We start from the raw sequence: 17,981 nt of genomic DNA, 5'->3' as shown, positions 1-17,981 counted from the left end.
ACTATGGAAGTGAACGGTGCCCATAATCTGCTTGGCTTTATCCAAAAAAAAAATATATATATATGGTTACTTTTCACTACTGGTTAAATGCATGTTTTCAGAATGTCATGTATGTATTTTTGTCTTGTTTTCAGTAAAAACTAAAAATTCTTAAATTAAGATGTATGTTCTTGATGAGCAAAACGATCCAAGAAAATAAGTCTAGTTTTTAGACCAAAAATATCAAATTTAAGTGATTTTGTGCATAAAACAACAAAAAAAATCTGCCAATGGGGTAAACAAAAAATCTTGAACATTCTTCTTAAACACTAAATTCAAGAAAAATTCAGAGTTTTTTTCCTTTTTTATGCACAAAATCAAATAGACAAGCAAAAAATAAAGTGCCAATGGGTAATAAAAAATCTTGAAATAAGTTAACTTTATTCAAGAAAAAAATATGTAAATTTTGCATACTCCATTGGCAGATTTTTTACTTGTTTTAATCACAAATTCAATTTAATTTACACCGAATGATGGCGGGAAAAATTGGTAAAATATGGGAGAATCCCGGCAAAAACAGGAGGGTTGACAGGTATGGCGTGAACCTTGTGCATCATGCTTCTTGTCAAAAATACGTGCCTGCTGCACACGCGCTGAAAGGGTTTATGATAAAAGAGATGCTCACGTTCACAAAATACTCCAACTTAACACTAAACTGATTAAGTGAGTATCTGGCAACGTGAGCATCTCTTTTATCATAAACCCCTTTGAGACGTCTGTGGCACGCTCGTATTTTGACATCACATGATGCACAGAAGTTTACATGACGTGTCAAACACATTTTTTGAAATGACGAGCCACATACTTGATGGGCTAAGTACATGTTGTGAGGAGCTTCGCATTGTGCGCCCTCGAAAAATAAGTCACCGGCTGCCACTGTATATGAGAGGCCGGGTTACCATTCTTATATCTGAAGAAGTTTTTATTGGTAATGTTTTATAGATAAGTCGATTTGCGGTCTTACTTGTCTCTTAACTTTTCAAATTCAAACAAACGGTACAAACTTTATTCAAATGAATAGTTGCATCTTAAAGTTCCCAGGGTTCAAACAGAGATTCCTCTTGGAATAACCTACAGAATATCCTAAAGCTTGCCAAGTTTCCATCATTAAATGAGTTTAAGCTATTTTTAACAAATTATGTGTTTTATCCTTTGGTAAATTGTTGTTGTGATTTTGGGTGTGTTTTTATATTTTGTTGTATATTTGTAAACTCTTAAAATTCTTGGCCAGGTCACTCTCGTTAAAGAGATTTTAATCTCAATGAGTTAAATATAAAGAACTGATATAGTTAGTAAAGAATTCATCTACAATAGCCCTGCCGGAAACACACGGGACAGATGTCCAATCCATCACAAAGCAAGAAAATGTTAAACTCAAAGGCTGCATATTTTGGATGCACCCATTGGATGTTAACTTTAGGTTTGGATTATGCTTGCTTTTAGCTCCTGGATATGGTTGTGTATTTCTTCATGGTCTAGTTGAGATGTGGTTGGATCTCTTACCGAGCATTTCTCCTACACAGTCCCTCTGTGAATTCTGCATCGGCTGAGCACATCTACCTGCATTTGGTTTCCTGAACTTCAAAGAGGCACCGGAGAGTCTTTTAACTCTATGTTGTCGTGTTAGATGATGAATTCTTTGGTTGAACGGTCTTCATATTAAGAGACTGCAGCGAGTGCAGAGGGCCATTTTTCCATCAAAACGGTATCATACTAAAGCCTTTGGGTCATTCCTGGATATCCAGCCCAGAAATAGTTCTCATCTATTTTGTCTGTGGCTTTTATCCTTTTCTCTCATGCTGGAATCGTTAGGGTCGACCTCACAGCTTAGAATTTAATGAGGGAAGAGAGGATGGCAAAAGAAAGAAGGTCATTGCTCTGGTGGTTGTATCTCACGAGAAATGATGGGAGAAGCTATTGATTATAGCCAGCCGGTCGAGTCAGATAGGCAGCCAGAAAGAAACGGACCCGTGAGACCGAGGAGAGTTAGACCTGAGAGATGAGTCTGTAATGAGAGGTCGGCTTTAAGGGATAGAGACGGGACGATGCGAAACAGCAACAATAACAGCTGCCAAAGAGTGAAAAGCCTGTAGTATATTACTGTATACATTATATAAAGATGGATAGATAGATATGGTCTTTTTAAACGTTGGTAAACACTCTTGAATGGCTTTACTTACAAAAGAAAAATGTGCGCCTTCAGACGGCTGGAAGAGCTTCCTAACTGCAGTCAGCGTGAGTGCTGCTATAAATGATGAATGTGGAGTAGCTCACCGTTGAAAGGCTCATATTGCGAGAGAAATCTCTCTTCCATTAGCGTGCGTACGCTTTAGACGTTCAGCGGCGCCGATTAACAGACTAGACCTCCTCGGCTGCTTCACGATGTCCTCTGAAACTCTAGTCCTTTCACGACGCAGCCAAATCACTCTTTGCTATTACACGCGTGCACACGGGAAAGAAATTTCCTCTCAGCGCTCACAGAGGAAGATGAATGAAAAGCTTGAATTGGACTGCCAGCGTGGCCAGTCTCCAAATTGGATGAGAAATAACAGCATGCACATCAAATCATTAATTAATCAGAACTTCTGTGGCGTAGTAACGATACACAGTAGTAAGAACTGTCAGCTTGCAGATAAGCAAAATGTATAAGCAAAGTTCAAAGAAAAGTCACACACACTAATATGCTGTTATACTCCATATAAATCAATGTACAAGCCAGAAACTAAGCTTTGTACAGGCCTAACTAAAGGGTTAATGGTGTCACATGGCGATCAACAGTAAAAATTACCAATTTCTTTCGCAACAAGAAAAAGCATCAACAATCAAGAATGCATGATTATATGATGCCATTGCTTTGCAATCAAATAAAGTCGTTTTAATGGAAGTCAATGGGGCAAAAGTTTAATTTAGTGGAAGTTTTCATGACGAACAACATGAAAGGGTAGTGAATTTGGCCCATAATGCAATGTTGAGTTTTTGAAAAATTTCAAAGCATTTTCCCAAAATCTGGGTCAATATAAGATTCGTCACCAAAAATTATTCCATTTGCTAAAACACAGAGATAGTTGTGGCCAAATAAAGACTCAAAAGCAACCCATTGTGTATACAAACATCCCCAACATTACATAAGGGTTAAGCTCAAATTGCACTAAAAACACAGAGCTCCTCCCACAAATAATCTTCAATCTTTAATGATTGGTTATTTTTACTGAAAGGCTGGACTTATTTCTCTACTTTGAGCATTGCACTTTTTCCCATTCATAGCAACACAAACAGCAACATCGTTTCAATATCTACAGTATCATCTTTGTTATAAGTCACCTTGAAGTGTTGCAGTTTCTTTGATACATTTACGTAGCTTTGTCCTTCGCTCGCACGCGGCAGCAGGGCGGAATGACGCTGATATTGAAGTCAGGCTTAGTTACGCCTCACGAAATGCAAAATGTTGCCTCAAAAGTTTTCGGCAAACAAACAAGACAGTGTTAATCTGTCAGCTAATTGTTCATTAATTATGCCATAAATCACCGTGACTCTGACTCAGTTTATCCCAATTTAATAACGCCACGCATGGGAGAACCTCATCTGGTTTCTTGCACCTTTTCCATGCCGAGCGCTTTCAGTTAATCTCCTCCCGCAAACAGAAGCATGCGACTTATTACCCGTTACACAAATATGCCCTCTAAATACTTCATTATTCGAATTAATCTTCATAGCAGCCTATACTAAGATATACCATAGTTTGTATAAATACCTAGCTATGTATAAAGCTCATTTTATTATGTGGAATTTGTTTTAACCAACCCAGATTTTGGTTAAGCTTTGGTTTGTGGCAACCTTTTAATTTATTTTATTTTATGTAAATAGATTAATCACATAATCGCCTAATCAAAAATGCATTTCTTAATATTTTATTTAAAAACCCTTCACACAAAAAAAATGGTGCCCATTGGCTTTTTAAAGTAGGAATAAAAACTACTACGATAAAGTCAATGTGGAGCACTTTTGTGTGAACTACTCCTACGTCTGAAACCGCGTACTTCCACACTATATAGTAGGTGAAAAGGAGTAGGCCAGGTGAGTATGTCCTAATTCATAGTATTTGAAAATTCATAGTATTCGAAAATTCGTAGTATTCAAAAAACAGTTGGCGAAAAGTACCCAGCTGACCTAAAAAAATTAAGAAAAAGTAATGCAATAGTAACTTAAAAGTAACAGAAGTATTACTTTCCATGGAAAGTAATTAAGTAACGCAATTAGTTACTTTTTTGGGGAGTAACTTAAAATTGTAATGCATTACTTTTAAAAGCAACTTTCCCCAACACTGGTCATTCCAGTTAAAGACTAGCTTGTTGTTAAGACGACTTGTTTCACTTGACACATGGCAGATGTAGTACGTCCGAATTCATTAAAACTATCCATATTTATACAATATAGTATCAATTTCATTTAATTAAGTACTTACTGTCACAGTATGTGATTTCAGACGCCACCATAGTTATAGCGGCATGGCCCTGTATTGTTTGTTTTAATATGATTTTTTTTATTATTTACATATTGCTTTTCATAAATGTTCATTGTTGCAAAGCAACAATTTACAGGAGCCTGTAAGTACAGAGCAATCCATCCATTAAAATTCATTTAGTTGCTTTGAACTTGTTAACTTTTAAGTAAGAGCCAATTTTTAAAATTTAATTAAAACAAAATGTAAATTGACAACCTGCACACACTACATATTTTTGTTTACTAGCACACACACACACACACACACACACACACACAGAAAAAAAGGCTTTTATTTATTTATTTTTGGTCGTGTTTTCAAGACCATTTTTTAAAATACAATGAATACACCTCAACTAAATACAGTTATTTATAGTATTTCTGAAACAAGAACATTAAAATGTCACCTTGGTGCACTCGTGGTTGTATATAAATGTCAGCCAAAATAGATGGCTATAATAAGATTTTTAATTTCAGGTATGAGTTTTATAACCCTGATTCATTGCACACTGTGTCACGGCAGAAATTCATGTAGGACGGTATATTAATGACATCAGGTCTGTTCCCAGCAGGCACACGTGAACAAAGCTGTGTGCATGTTTAGTTTAAGCATGTGAACAACAATGAGCTTGGGTTCTTCCCAAAAACTCAGTATGTGACCCTGAACCACAAAGCCAGTCATAATTTAAACATCATCTGAACGCTGCATAAATAAGCTTTCCTTTGATGTACAGTTTGTTAGGAAAGGACAATATTTAGTCGAGATAAAACTATTTGAAATTCTGAGAGTGCAAAAATATGAAAATATTGAGAAAATCACATTTAAAGATGTCCAAATTAATTCATATTACTTATACTAAATACATACTTGATATATTGAAAATATATATTTTTATGGAGCATGATCTTTACTTAATATCCTAATTATTTTTGGCATAAAAACGATAATTTTGACCCAAACAATGTATTGTTAGCTACTGCTACAAACATACCCGTGTGACTCATGACTGGCTTTGTGGTTCAGGGGCGCATACGTCTTTGCGCCTGTCTGATTTTCCACCGTGCAGGTAAAATGGTAAGTTTCGTAATTGCATACAATTTCTCACCAAGCAGCTATGTGATTTAAGATATCATTCATAACAGTACTACAAACTGCAAGACAAGTTACATACTTTACAAGTTACATAATTCCCAAGGCTAAGTATGAGAAATAGCTAGTGTTCCTTTCTTTATTCCCTTCTGAAAGAATGGATTTGATCAGCACAAATTTCTAGCTCTGTATAGCACTTTCACTACCTAGTGCTGATTTAGTTCTGGTCTAAATGGTAAAGTAGTTTAACCATGCTGCATGCCGGACTTTCAGGGGTGCGTTTTCTGTATGATGATGCAAGTTAGAGAAACTGAGGAGCCAGTTATGACTGTTTTCCAAAAACATACAGTAGTAACTTTGTCGCACATCTGTCAATTGAATTACGCTGGTTCGATAATTTAGTTAATGATGGCACATTGATAGTAATGTGATCATGTCTACTAATTAATCCATTGAGGATCGAATTAATGTCAGATTATTGCTGTAAATAAAACAATAACAAAATGGAATCTGTTGACAACATTTTCTCCTAGTTTTTTTTTTTCGATGTTTCTTTTAATCATTCACATTAGCTACTCTCTAAAAATTGCTCGGTTATTTTTTTAATCATGTTGGCTAAATATTGTTACAGTATTATAACCCATGGTTGCATAACAACAACTCAACATTGGGTCATTTTTAAGCCAGTGTTTTGTTCAATATTTACTTAACATGGGGCAAAAATAACAAAGCCATGATCATACTTTGATCATACATGGAAGTTGAACTGTGTACTTATTTTTTAAAACCATGTTTTTTATAAAACAAATCTAATTTACATTTACCTTTAACCCTGTATGAATTTACTACAACACTGAAATGGTAAAAAAATACACTATTAATATGAATAATATCAAATAAATATTTGTCCACCAAATTTATGTCATTGGTGTTACCCTACCCAAAGCACCTTTATTTTGAAGTTTTTCTTGGGTCAAGAGGTCAGTGAAAGAAGTGCAGTGGAGGAAGGTAAAAGGTTTGTGAGATGTCTTACCTTATTTGTCTAAAATATCGTGAGATATCTAAGAATTTTGAGATAATTATACGAGCAAGTTTGGTGGTACAAAATAAAACGTAGCGCTTTTCTAAGCGGATTTAAAAGAGGAACTATATTTTATGGCGTAATAGCACTTTTGGGAGTACTTTGACTCGGCGCAGTAACACCCTCCCTCTCCCATTATGAGAGTGAGAAGGGGAGCGGACTTTTCAGGCGAGTCGAAGTACTCCCAAAAGTGCTATTACGCCATAAAATATAGTTCCTCTTTTAAATCTGCTTAGAAAAGCGCTACGTTTTATTTTGTACCACCAAACTTGCTCGTATAAATACTCGTCTTAAATAGGAAAAACGTTGATGTGTTTGGTCACTTCTAACTTTATCTCTAAATGGTACAATTGAATGAATGGGGCTAAGCTAAATGCTATCGAAGCGTCGCAGCGCGCTCCAGCGCTTACGTGCACGCACACAGATGATAGAGGGATGTATCAACAATTCTTAGTTAAGGTAATAACATATTTTAATATTGAAAATGAGTAGACTATTCCTTTAACTGACCAACATAAAAGCATACAAACAAAACAAGATGGATAAATGTTTAAGTTTATACGTTTTATCATATTCATTATCTATTATTATATTCTCATTTTGTCAGGTATTGAAGATACAACGTCATGGATTCTTTATGAAAATGTATTAAAAATTAAACATAGATTAAGCTCCCCGTTTTGCGGATTCATAGATTTGACAAGTTAATTAATGCTATTATAGAAGTTTTGGGTGTTTTGAAATAAGTTCATTTAAGCAGATTTCCATCACCTGAATTCCACCTTTTCTGTAGAATGACCCATGGGGAAAAGTTATTTAAACATTATCATACACCCCTATCATAGGCCCTATCATACACCCGGCGCAATGCAGCGCAATGCAAGGCAATACAGCGCAATGCACAACGTAAGTGTTTTTTGCTAGTTTGAGCCGACGCAGTTATTATTTAAATAGCAAATGCACTTATTTGTGCGCCCATGGCCGTGCTGGCTTAAGATGAGGTGTGAGATTACTGTATATGATGACTTTATTGAGATGAGAACCAAACAGAGTCTGATTTCAAATCGTTCTTGTGCCCCCATAATGTCATCCACCTTGATGCGCAGCACGGGCCCGCCTTGAGTGAAAGTTTTGGAAGAGCAAGATGCGATGAATGCCGTAAATAACACATGTTTAGGAATATAGCCAAATTCGTGCTAAATTGTGATTGATTCAGTCCAAAACTCTCCAACTGAATTGCGACCAGAAGCTTAGCTTACCTGAAACTAAGTGAACGAAATGACAGATGTATTTTATTATTATTACCCTGTCATCTAGGCATCAAAATTGATGGCAAGTTCTGCAATTCTTCTGTGCGTGTACAGTATGTTAGTGTTTATGAAGATTATCATGTGTCTTTAGGTGACAGAACTACAGTGTTGTTTGATCCTCTCACCAAATTCTCTGCATTATGCCAATTATGAAGGCACGGAAGGCAGCCTCAAAACGTAGTGAGCCAGTGACCAAACACACTGCAAAAAATGACTTTCTTACATAGTATTTTTGTCTTGTTTTCAGTAAAAATTCTTTAATTAAGATGCATTTAGTCTAGTTTAGACAAAAATATAAACTTTAAGTACAAGCAAAAAAAATCCAATGGAATAAGAAAACGTTTTCTTGAAATAAGTTTACTTAAACAACAGTACTGTTTGCACATTAGGCTTCACAGAGGATGTGCTAAGAACGTCGGCAATTCAGCAAATAGGTGGATTTTTATGCAGCGTGTGTGTGAAAACGACCATAAACAGTGCAGGGTTAAACGCGTCATCTGTATCAAAACGTTACTGGCCAGAAGCTGTCAGCGCGGTCTGACGTCGTCCGTTCTAAATGCCGGTAATCTATATTTTTGTTCACACATTGATTACTTGTAATCTTACAACCTCTCTTACTGGTAAACTGGCAGCACCGATTTACCAGAAAGGTTCTGTTCACACATGACCTGTTAACTGCAATTTACTAGTAAATTACCAGTAAAAACTGTATGTGTGAAAGGGACTAGTGAATAACACATGCACATGCAACGGGAGATGCTCGTCTCGCCTTGAAGCAGTGATTCACAGGGTGTGGGCGTAATCAACTCAGAATGCATTTTCAATAGAATTTTGCATCATCCATTGAATGCATTGCCATTTTACATATTGCATTGCCATATTGCATATTACATTCGAATTTGAATATTGCTAACAATATGCTTTCATAGTGATGCAGTTTGCGTATGTTCATTGGAGCGACGGTTTTGGGAAAACCCGGAATCGTTTAACTTATACTACCATAGCTGACTAATGATTCTGTAAAACGCACCCCCTGTAAAATGCATGGTCTTCAGTACATAATAGTTAATCAGTGTCATTTTTCTAGTTAACTAAATGTAACGCATACTACAGCAGTGTCCTCCACTACCTTCAGTTTTGCAGTTTTATGATTGACTATACTGTAGTTGTGGCGTGTGACAGTCCAGTGACCTGGTTAGAAACTGATGAAGAAGATCAATCTTCATATCCTCCAAAAATGATAGAAACAGGCCAGGCATGAAGTCTCGCATTCCAGCCGCTGAGAGCCCTTTTAAAGGCTTTTTATTGTGGATTTATATTGTGAAAAGACAAGAGTGCAGTTAACCTGCAGACTGCAAGAAAACAAATCAATTAATTATGGTAATGGATTGTCCTGATGTTCTATTCACCTCAGTCCCAAACAATCAGTTTTATAGTCAAGTACTCGACTGCCATCGGCAAGCACTGAATCTCTAAATAATTCTGACATCTCTGCTTTAAGCACAGCCCGTTTTAAAGGCAAAGTTTCAGCGCCAGCTGTTTAAAGTCCTTATTATGAATAAACAAGAGTAATTACTCAGTCAAGCCACCTCCCGCAGACATCACGGCATTGAGTAAGGGTTCTTTGTTGCTCTGATTTATAACTGTGTTAATGGATACTAAACTGAACACCCGGGGCTCGGTATATTTCCAAGTAAATTTGTGACATTTTGTTATATATACGGTAACGCTTTATATATAGTGTTTTTATCATTTGAAAATTACAAACAATACATTAAAGTTCATTTATTAGCACAAAACCTCTGAAGTGAGAGAGAAATTCGAGATATAAGCCTTATTCAGTCCGATATCGTGGCTGGGATGGATGGACATACACAAAACGAGTATTGTTAAAATAAGAAGGAACATCAGACCTATTTTAAGATAAGAATAGCGCATTGTGTATCGGATTTCCTTTTAAAAAAGTTGTGTACAAATGTTATTTATTTTGAAATGAATCTGTTGATTTAAAAACTTACATAAGAAAAGTTTTTAACGTATTCATGCCTTGAGGTTTTTTAATCTGTACGAATTGAACATATGTACTTAGTTATAGGACTATATTAGTGTTTAAAAGAAAAGTAAGCATGCTTACAACATTAGAAATGAATGATTAGCCAACAGGCTATTAACAAAACAGATTTTGTGTACACTTTGTGTTGCTCTTACCTCAAGATTAGGTCATATGTTCCATCTAATTTAAACAATTCATGATTTTTTTTAAGGTTTTTTGTCCTGTGGAAATGTGTAAAATTATTTATTTTCTGTTTTGATGGCTGAATGACCACCATCCAAGTGCAAAAGAAAAGGTTTAATGCGCACGCTCTAAACATCCATCCCTCACAGCGTCAATTAGGAATCAATATGGCGGCAGGCTGAAAAAGGCGTATGGACTCAGCAAGCAATTTTACATTTTAAAGACGTCAAATAGCTGTACAAACACAGCCCATACGTCTAGGCTAAAACAAGGAAAAGTTTGGTCTGTCAGTGAAAATTTACTACACGTCTAAACATAACCCCAAATATATTAAATTAAATAAATAAATGAAAGCAAACACCTTGAATTGCTGTTGACCTACATGGTGGAATTTCATAAATCTTACTTACCGTATTTTCCAGACTATAAGTCACACTTTTTCATAGTTTGGCGGGTCCTGGAGCTTAAGTTCAGCTCATATTTCATATGAACCAAGTGAAACCATTAATGTCTACAGCCACGAGAGTCCGCTCTATGCTGCTCCTGTATTTATGTAATTCAATGGATTCAGTGATGTGGAATGACTTCAGAACCATTTTGAACTTGATTTGACTTGTCGTGTTAATTTAGCCTATTCAGCCTCCCAGGTATGTTCCGTATGCTATTGTGTATCATGTAAATAATGCTGTTCTGTGCTATTGTTTAGTTTAATAACTTGCCTTTCCAGATAATATGTCTGTTCTTTGGCTTGAATTTTGTGAAATCATTTTCCAAATTAATGCGACATATAGTCCAGTGTGACTTATATATGTAGCGACATGTAACCAAATTCAAGTTTTTTGGCTACACTGTAAAAAATAATTCAGTGGCTTTGTAAATATCACAAAAATAAATTATTAAAATAACTTAATAAAATCTCTTTATGTCACTAAGTTGATTTTTTGAGTTAGACAAACCAAAATTAATGACTAAAAAATAAACATATATTTGTGTGTAAAATGTACAGATATTATTTAGTTGTATACATCAAATAAAATAAGTATTTAACTAACAGATTATTTCTTATAGATATTCTTAATATTTGTTGTAAATTTGAATCAATATATTTGAGAATGTCACACTTATATATTTCAGCTTTCAAAACTATTATAATTGCTCATTTCAAGTTAACATAGGTATTTAACATCAACAAAAAAAAATAGTAAATTTCATGCATAACTTTAACTATGATTTACTGAATATTTTTGGTGAAACATTATTACATTGTATTATTTGAGTAAATGTAGGCAAAAAAATTCATTAAATCAGATGTAAATTTAAAAATCACAAAGCCAACGGTTTTTTAATCAGCAGCAGAAGAAACAGCGCCTCTTGCAGGAAGATAAACAACCTCAAAACTCCTCAAAAATCCTGGTAAGTGTTGAGTTTATTAATATTTACACTTGCTTTTAATGAAATATTTGATGTGTCCTTGCGTAAACAACTTGTTGGTGTATTTATCTGAATACTTTCGGAGCCATACTGTAAACTGGGTACAATAACAGCTTTCTGTGCACATACTGGTAGATTAATCATTAATATTTTTATTTTACGTATTTATTCAGGTCACCAAAGTATTAATACAGCTGTGCCACTTGAAATGTGTGTAAAATAATAATTTCTGATCGTTTTATTACTGCATAAAGTGGTTGTGTAGACAAACACGTGTAAATCTGTACTGGCTGATAGTCAGGCGATCCGAAATCCGGTCCTCAGTTTCGCTCCACCCGGATTTATTAGACCTTTCACGTGGAAGCGGAACACAACAGAGCTTAACAGAGCTCACACGCTTATATACATTTATATTAATTATCTCTCGACTCCATATGCCTATGCTTTATTTTCCTTTTTTGTGTGAAGGGTCTCGCACACCGGTGGAGATGCGTTGCGTCTCGTGTAGGACAACTCGCAGTTTCTGATACCACACCGGACGTTCGCATTAAATAGCGCGAGTTTAGTCAGACAAAGTTTACTTCCAGATATAAAATATGCATTCGTAGCCTTTGTTAATCGTTACAGATTTGAGACAAATATGTTATTGTAATGTTAAACTAAGTGGCGCTCTGTGTCAGCGTCCAGAGTCACAGCGGACAGCCGTTTAAATAAAGTTGTCTTTGTTGCAGGTACAAGTGCTGGTGGTCCACCTGTCCGGGTTCAAGAGGTGTGGATTCTGCATGCTGTGAATTTGAGAGACCTCTCAGAGTTTATTTAGCTGATTGTTTTTGTAACATGTACAATGTTTGCCATTTTCAATAAAACAACGTATACAAATTGCTTTGTTTATCATTGATAATTGATGGTTCAGTATGAAATAAATGTATAACATTAAGTAAATAAAAATAATTTATTTTAGTTAAATAATATTCACAAAATTTTCAGCTACATCTAAGTTACATTTTTAATGATATCAACTTAATTTATTAGTAGACTTCACTGTGATTTTTTATTGATTTGCTTTTATATTTTTGATTCCATCTACTCAATTTAATTTGTGATAGGAAATTAATGTAATTAATGAAATCTAATCGATTTCATAGCTTTCAAATTTACTAAATTTTTTTAAGTGTAAAAATGCTTCACCAAAAATATTGAGTAGGTAATAGTAATAGTTTTTACAGTGTAGAAGTGGGTTACTTATTATATTCAGACTTCCCAGCCTTATCTAATGAGAATTTGTATGTATTTTTACGAGTTGGCTTAATTTGAAGTCAATCATACAAAATATACGATTATCATAGAAAAAAGAAACACTACCCCTAGAGGTCTTCTTGGTCCAAAGAAATGTACCTGACCCGAAATGATCACTTTTTAACCGAACCCGACATGCATATTTCTTTTTTTAGAAAGACCCGAACCAGAGTCCGACCCAAACCAGTGGCAATATTTTTTTTAACCCGACTGGTTCTGAATGTAAATGGCACCAACGTGTGTGCTGTCTGCAGTCCCACACGCACCAGTCAGACAGAAAGAAATTTCGGAGACCTAACAACCAATTTGGCCCCCTGCTCCATTTCTTTTCATTTGTTATCTGACGACGACACCAAGGTAACCGCTAATATGTGCATTCAAAATTGATTCACAGGTCTGTCTTAACGAAAATGAACCTACTGCCATTAACACAATGTCTCAAGCACTATTGGCAAACAGAGGAGGGGTTGGAAAAGGACATCGACGCACACATGTGAAATAGTTTGGGTTGTCTCGGGTCCGTTCGTCAAAAACGCGTTCATTTTAAATTACCTGAGACCCGATGCTGCTATTATACTCGACCTGTGTCTGAGGCACACGGGAAACTTTTAGACCTGAACCCACCCCCCAAACCCTGCACCTAACCCCAACGCAATGGGGGCAAAAGCAAATCGTACAAAAATGTATGAATGTGGTCGTACGAATTGATATGATTTAGCCACCTCGTAAAATGCGTAAGAATTTGCATGAGATAGTGTTGGACTATCAGGTCTATAGTTAACCTAGATTGTAAAACAATGGCTATTGGTTGCTCCGGAGCACTGGCTAATCTGGAAAATGTTCAGTAATTTTGCAGGGATGAAAATAAAGCACATCCAGCACAGAGGCTTTGATGACAGCTAATTTCAGATGTTATCACATTTAAAGGATGCAGAACGCGGAAATCACTAGAAGAACAATTTGCTTTACCATATGTATATTATACGTGAATAAAAGTCCCAGCTGTCAAAGACAGATTCAGTCTTCGCTGAATCCAAAGCCACTTGCTTGTGTAGATTACATCACTAAATCAGTGTGACGGTTCGTGAGTTTAAAAATGTTTATACCTAGATGCATATTTGTAGGTGCAGGAATGGTGTGGATGTTTTGTCTACATTTATCTCTTTATAGACTCTGTTATAAGGTTTTCTGCCTCCCTTGCACCGGTTTTGTAATACGTAATCGATAAATAATTTGGGTCTGCTCAGTCTCCATCCCATCCATCACTTCATTCATCCATTAGCATTCACCGATATAAACAGGTCCCCATCCTCAAGAGAGGTTCAGAGACAGCCAGCCCTGCTTTCTTAGGCCATGCGATGACTGGAAACTTTTGATACAGGATGTGCTGCCACAAACCAGGATTAATCTGTCATATGAGAGAGAGAGAGAGAGAGAGAGAGAGAGAGGGTGTTTTCAGACCTACAGATCGATTGCTTTTATCTGAAACCAAGGGTTAAATGGCTACAATGTTGCAATTTTTATATTGGCTTGGTTTGGTTTGCATTCACAAGGCAATATTTCCAAACGAACCAGACTTTGTTAATACACGTGCGAGTAAACTCTCCTTTAATTGTTCAGGGCGCATTTGTTTATTTTCCATGATTCTCTTTAAAGTTGACGGACAGCAGCTTTGCGGGATTATTGTGTGACTATTTTGGGAACTGGGTTATATTACTTCATTATGTGAGCATGAATCAAAACTTACAGGAAAACAATAAGAAGACATTTTGGATGCTGCTTATGTGCTCACCAGAATTCATCACCAAAGAGCTATTCGGTATGTTCATGGTTAAAAAAGCAATAAGATTGCTCGTTTGTTGGTCCAGTGGGTCGGATTGCTTTCACATGTATGCCGAACCGTTCCATAATTTGTTTGCAATCAGGCAGAGACCACCTCGTCAGGCGGTCTCGGAGTGGTTGTTTTGGTGCGGATCCAAGCTCGTTTGCCGTTATCACAAATGCCTAAACGAACTGAATGTAGGGACAAAACACACCAGGCTCAGGTATGAAAAAACAGAAAGAGAGAGAGAGAGAGAGAGAGAGAGAGAGAGACCACTGCAAAAAAATACTACTTACTACTGTAGTGCCCTACCCCAACAGAACCTGCACTGCAAAAAAAAAGATTTTCAAGAATTATTTTTTTTAGTTTTTTTTCTTGTTTTCAGTACAAATATAAAAAAATTCTTAAATTTAAGATGCTTTTTCTTGATGAGCAAACCGACCCAAGAAAATAAGTCTAGTTTTTAGACCAAAAATATCAAATTTAAGTGATTTTGTGCATAAAACAAGCAAAAAAGTCTGCCAATGGGGCAAGCAAATTTTTCTTGAATTTAGTGTTTAAAAAAAATGTTCAAGATTTTTTGCTTACCCCATTGGCAGATTTTTTTGCTTGTTTTATGCAGAAAATCACTTACATTTGATATTTTTGATCTAAAAACTAGACTTATTTTCTTGTGTCGTTTTGCTCATCAAGAAAAAGCATTTTAATTTAAGAATTTTAAGATATTTTTACTGAAAACAAGACAAAAATACTAAGACTTTTTTTCTTGAAAATCATTTCACCTTATTTTGATAGACCCGCCCCACACATACGCAACCCAGGCAACGATGTAGGTTAGTAGGCACGCCTCTTATTGCTGATTGGCTACAAATGTGTTTTGGTACTCGGCCCGACTCCCTTTTTCCAAAGCATTTCTCAAAAATCTGGCACCCGGCCTCTAAATCAAGATGCATTTTCGTGATGAGCAAAAAAAACTAAAATAAGTCTAGTTGTTAGACAAAAAAATTTCACAAAAGTTTTTTATTACCCCATTGCCTGCTTTTTCTGCTTGTTTTGATCACAAATTCACTTAAAATAGATTTTTATTTTATATTATATAGACTTATTTTAGGTTATTTTGTTCATCAAAAAAATGCATCTTGATTTAAGTATGTTTAGATACTTGTACTGAAAACAAGACAAAAATACTTAGCGAGTAAGAGAGATTTTTTGAAGTACTTGTTCTGCAAAGCCTGAACCATTACGATGCTGAGTAAATGTACAGAGAAATGAACAGAAACTATTTTTTTCTTTGGAAATCGTACATAAGCTGTTTCTTTCATTTTCCATTTCACACTTTGATTTAATATAATTTAATGCAAAATAACTTTTGATGGTTTTTTTATGTTTGAATTATTTTATCTACACATCTTTTTACATTTGAATGTCCATCAATGGAGAAATGTTTATTATTTTGCATGATGAGGCAGTTGTGAAATCTTACAGCAGACGTAGATGCAATGAATGATAATGCAAACATAATAAAGTTATGCTTTTGGTTGGCCTGTCCTGCCTTTCTTTGCATTTATTTCTCTTTGATTTGGCTCCTAAATCACTCTCAATATTGTCTTTTCTATGTTCATTTTCTAGATAGGAGCTTCCAGTAAGTATGATGATTTGGTAGATCTCTCTCTCTCTCTCTCTCTCTCTCTCTCTCTCTCTCTGGTGGCCACAGTGCCAGTGTATCTAAATTAGGTAATCAGGCTGCAGTTGTCTTCTCCATCCCCAGCGTCTGAGCTCAACTAATCCCACTCTGCTCTTGCTAACAAGGCACTGATCTCAGGTCTGCCTCAGACTTAATGAACACCGGATTGCTTGTTAGTCTGATGAGGCACACACTCCTTACCCCTCGATCCTTCATTTGAACAACAGTATTAGCTCGACCTCTCTCCGGATAATCCTTCTATTAGACTCGGATCCAGGCAATCTTTACACGTTCAGCACCGCCCGGCATTGTCTACCACACGCAACCCGCCTGCCCAGTCTCTCCGCCCTGCCGTCACCTCACGCACGCATTCTCCTCCCCGATGCCAACAATATTCCTGCCCGCGCGGCCCCGAACCTCACAGCTGAGTTCATAGGTGATTTTACAAGACGGAGCATTAATTAGCTTCATAGGCAGAGCATCATATTTTCTATCCAGACTCCGTCGCCCTCCGTTCTGGTCTCAGAAGAGCTGGAGCACTCGAATGATTTTATTTCCGTGCACGGAGATGCCTTTCAGTGTTAAATTAGCTCATTTCGGAGGTGAATGCCTCTTGGACAATTCCGGTCTATTTTCGCAGACCAAACTTGACATTTAATTCCTTCGCTGCGGTGGGGTTCTTTCAGCTATTCCAGGTTCATTATGGTAAATGGCCTTTACAAAGCGAGCGGTTCTGGGTGAACTTCAGTTTCACGGCAAGCGTGTTTCATAGCGGGCCTGTGAGACTGTAATGGCTCAACTGTGTTCACATAAACATCGCTTACTGTGGGATCATTGCCAGCCCCGAGCCAATCGAACTATAGCGTACTTCTGCAGACGGCATAGCGCAGACAGACAGCCAACAGACTTCTAAAATGCATTAACAGATGGTGATTAGTGTTGCAGCAAACAATTACAAACTCCCGAGCGTGTTACTGCATACGTTTATGGCCGCTCTATAGCTTTACTGCATGCATTTACAGTGCGCCAATAGTACTACAGCATACTATAGCAGTTTCAAGAGAGCCAATAGCATTAATGCACACATTTACAGCCAACCAATAACATTACAGGATACATTCGCAGTTACATCAAATATTTACAAACGCCCAATACAATTACAGCACACATTTTACAGCCAGTAGGCAATACGTCTTGCTTGCTTTATTACTCGGTGGAGCTTTATGTGCTGAATTAATTATTTAGGTTTTGTTTTGATGCTTTTTATTTTATGCAACACAGACTTTCATGAATGTTATTAGACTTCTCACACTGACGGCTCTCTCAAATGAAAATGAAAATCTAGTCTAAAATCATTCGTATTTACCAGAGTTAGTGTTTAAATAAGTTTACATTAGTGCTATTTCACACCCATACCCAAATCTTGATTTCCATCTCATTTCTGTCTGGCTCGCGATTACGATGTTATAAAGGCAAAATTACTGCCGGCAGC

The 17,981-nt window shown here is 36.4% G+C and overlaps 1 long non-coding RNA gene across 1 annotated transcript; it reads left to right on the top strand.

Moving 5' to 3' along the window:
* Window positions 1-11,099: 11,099 nt before the first annotated feature.
* LOC141366132 (uncharacterized) lies at window positions 11,100-12,568 on the top strand. The gene is made up of 2 exons (XR_012371197.1): window positions 11,100-11,669; window positions 12,419-12,568. It is a non-coding gene; the product is annotated as an uncharacterized lncRNA (long non-coding RNA).
* The last annotated feature ends 5,413 nt before the right edge of the window (window positions 12,569-17,981 follow it).

This window comes from Misgurnus anguillicaudatus, chromosome 2 (assembly GCF_027580225.2).
Source record: "Misgurnus anguillicaudatus chromosome 2, ASM2758022v2, whole genome shotgun sequence".
NCBI lineage: Eukaryota > Metazoa > Chordata > Actinopteri > Cypriniformes > Cobitidae > Misgurnus > Misgurnus anguillicaudatus.
The sequence above is the reverse complement of the archived record's forward strand: the minus strand, read 5'-3'. Positions and strand labels throughout refer to the sequence as shown.